The sequence below is a fragment of the Elephantulus edwardii genome, unplaced genomic scaffold (assembly GCF_000299155.1).
Source record: "Elephantulus edwardii isolate Elephantulus edwardi_28Jun2011 unplaced genomic scaffold, EleEdw1.0 scaffold00057, whole genome shotgun sequence".
Taxonomy (NCBI): domain Eukaryota; kingdom Metazoa; phylum Chordata; class Mammalia; order Macroscelidea; family Macroscelididae; genus Elephantulus; species Elephantulus edwardii.
This window is the reverse complement of record NW_006399807.1, coordinates 1,861,716-1,865,573: the sequence shown is the minus strand read 5'-3', so window position 1 is coordinate 1,865,573 and position 3,858 is coordinate 1,861,716.

Here is a 3,858-nt window from a genome sequence, read left to right as displayed (position 1 = left end):
AAAAAAAGACTTCAGGTTGGGGAAAGTGAAGGTCAGAGAAAGAGAGGAAGACTCTCAATAAGATGAACTGGCAGAATGATTGTAACCTTGGGCTTGAGCATGACAAAGAGGATAAGATGGTTCAAAATAAGGCAAGGTTCATAAGATGTGCTCACGAAGTTCCAGTCGTAGTTGACTGGATAGACATGACAACAGAGTTTATTTGCTCAATTAATAGTTGGATTTGGTTCCCTTGAAGAAAGGTCAACAGGTAGGATATTGAGGGAGACCTGTAGTCTAGAACAGAGTTGATAGGACCTTCCTTTCTGATGTCATTATGTCCTGCTCTTGGAAAATCTTCTATGGACACACCCATACAGCTGGTGGTGGACTGTTCAGCTTCCTTTTTTTTCTCCAGCAGGGGGTGCAGCAAAGCTCAAGATGACCACAGAAAATCTTTTCAAACTCTCATCTCTCTCAGAATTGGTTGTTAGAAAAGGAAGTTTCTGAAGCACAATTTCCAAGCAAAATGCAGAACTTATGAAATACATTGGGTGTGAGCATGGATTGACTAAGTAGATAGAAGGCTGAAAGAGATCGAGTAAAAATGATAAGGGAAAAAGGTATCTGGTGACCTGAGTAGAAACAGTACTGCATAGAAAAGTTAGTCTCCTGAAGATCTAGAATAAAGCTTTACAAAATGTAAATGGATGGGAGCACAGGTCATTATTTTTCAACAATTTGCTCTATTTGTTTCTATATAACCAAAAGGCTGCTCGGAATGACAAAGCAAAATACTACAAGGAAATGTGCGAGGAACTAGAGTCAGAAAATCAAAAGGGCCGAACTCGCTCAGCATTTCTTAAGCTCAAGGAACTGAAGAACAGATTCAAACCTAGAGTTGCTGTAATCAAGGATGCTTCGGGCAGAATATTAAATGATCCAGGAAGTATTAAAAGAAGATGGAAGGAATATACTGAGTCATTATATAGAAAGGAATTGGCAGATACAGAGGAATTTAAAGAAATAACATATGAGCAAGAGCCTATGGTGATGAAGGAAGAAGTTCAAGCTGCTTTGAAGGAAATAGCAAAAAATAAAGCCCCAGGAATAGATGGTATACCAATTGAAGTATTTCAGATAACAGATGTTGCCCTGGACGTGCTCACCAAGTTGTGCCAAGAAATCTGGAGAACAACCACTTGGCCAACTGACTGGAAGAGATCTATATTTGTTCCCATTCCAAAGAAAGGTGACCCAACTGAGTGTGGAAACTACAGAACAGTGTCATTGATTTCACATGCAAACAAGATTCTGCTGAAGATCATCCAAAAACGATTAGAACAGCACATCAGCAGAGAACTGCCGGAAGTCCAGGCTGGCTTTAGAAGGGGTACTAGGGATATCGTTGCTGATGTTAGATGGATCTTGGCTGAAAGCAGGGAATACCAGAAGAATGTCTATCTGTGTTTCATTGATTATGCAAAGGCATTTGACTGTGTGGATCATAACAAACTGTGGCTGACTCTGAGAAGAATGGGAATCCCAGAACATTTAATTGTGCTAATACGAAACCTATACTTGGACCAAGAGGCAGTAGTCAGAACAGAGCAGGGTAACACTGCATGGTTCAAAATAGGGAAGGGTGTACGCCAGGGATGCATCCTGTCTCCATACCTTTTCAACATGTATGCAGAGCAGATTATCCGAGAGGCTGGGCTCTATGAGGAGAATTGTGGCATCAGGATTGATGGAAGATCTATCAACAATCTCCGTTATGCAGATGACACAACCTTGCTTGCTGAAACTGAGGAGGACTTCATGCACTTGCTGCGAAGGGTCAAGGACTGCAGCCTTCAGTATGGACTGAGGCTCAACGTCAAGAAGACAAAGATTCTCGCCACTGGACCAATTGGCAGCGTCAAGATGGATGATGAAGAGATTGAGAGTGTTCACAGCTTCAGTTTGCTCGGCTCCACAGTTAACACTCTTGGTACCAGCAGTCAGGAAATCAAAAAGCGTATCGCGATGGGAAAGTCTGCCGTTAGGGACCTCTCAAACGTACTCAGGAGCAACAGTGTCTCTCTGGAGACTAAGGTGCGCCTGATACAGGTCATGGTATTTGCAATTGCTTGTTATGCATCAGAGAGTTGGACAATGACTAGGGAGGACAGAAGGAGAGTGGATGCTTTTGAGCTGTGGTGCTGGAGAAGGGTACTGAATGTACCCTGGACTGCCAGGAAAACAAACAGATCCATCTTGGAGAGGATTAAACCAAGCTGCTCCTTGGAGGCAAGGATTCTGGGGCTTCGTCTGACATACTTTGGACATGTTGCCAGGAGGGACGGGTCCTTGGAGAGGGACATCATGCTTGGGAGGGTGGAGGGACAGCGCAGGAGGGGAAGACCCTCTATGAGATGGATTGATTTGGTGACTGGGGTAATTGGGATGGGTGTGTCAGAGGCAGTGCGGTTGGCGCAGGATAGAGCAGGGTTTAGAGCTGTTGTGCATAGGGTCGCTATGAGTCGGAAACGACTCGATGGCACATAACAACAACATAACCAAACCCACTACCATGGAGTCGATGCTGACCCTGGAGGACCCTGCATTAGGTTTCCAAAGCTACAAAGCATAATCATGCATTGTCTCATCATTCTTCTGCAAAGCAGTTGATGGAGCAGACCATCGATCTTTCCATTAGAAGCCCGACACATAGCCCACATAGCTATGTGTTTTATTCTTTGCTTCTAGAACATTTCCTTTCATACATACACTCTTTAGGAAAATCGCTTAAGTATTACTATACTTTTGCATCTAAATTAATATCCCATTCCAGGAATAATTAATGTATCTAAATTTCATTCATTTCCCTTTCTACTTTTTTATATAAATAATAACAAAATACAGTTTTCTTTGATGACTGTAGATTGTGAGGGTCATTTTCATAAATATAATTTTCCTCCACATGACAAGGAACATTATTATTTCCAGACAAATATTCTAGTTCTCTCAGGCTAAAGACTGTTTCTTTTCTTTCTCACACAAAGACACCATCTTGGAGGGTTTTCATCTGTGGATGACACAGAGATCAATCTGATGGCGGAAGGGAAAACCAAAGTAAAGAAAGCAGTTAAGAGTTCACAACCATGGCCCAGGAACGAAACAAAAATGGCAGAGAGTCTTAAGGAAGAAAAGGAAGCAAGTGATATTATAATGATGCAGTGAAGAGAATTTAATAATAGGTAATTATGTCAAAAGAAGGGATGAATCAATTGTGATATATTTGGGGAAATGAGGGTATCGTTATGATGATGGGGCTTTATGATACATACCAGCTACTAGAAGTCCTTCAATTAATATAATGTTTATTGTTGCTGTTGTTATGTGCTATTGAGTCACCTGTAACTCATAGCAACTCTATGAACAACAGCTCTGAAGGCTGCCCTATCCTGGGCCAGTTTTATTGACTATCCCCATTGCCCAAGTTACTGAATCAATCCACCTCATCTGGAGTCTTCCTCTCCTGCGCTCTCCTTCCACCCTTCCAAGCATGATGTCCTTCTCCAAGGACCTGTCCCTTCTGGCATGTTCCCAAAGTATGTGAGATGGAGCTTCAAAATCCTAACCTCCAATGAGAAACTTGGTTTTGCCCTCTCTAAGACATACTTATTTATTTTCTTGGCCGTCCAGCATATATTCAAGACTTCTCTAGCACCACAACTCAAAGGTATCCATTCTTCTGTCATCCTTAGTCATTGTGCGCCTCTCTAATAGACAGAAAGTAATTGTGAAGACCATGGCCTGAATCAAGCGCACCTTAGTTTCTAGACAGACATCAAAATAGTATAATTCCCAGTTATTGTTTGTTGTTATATTCCA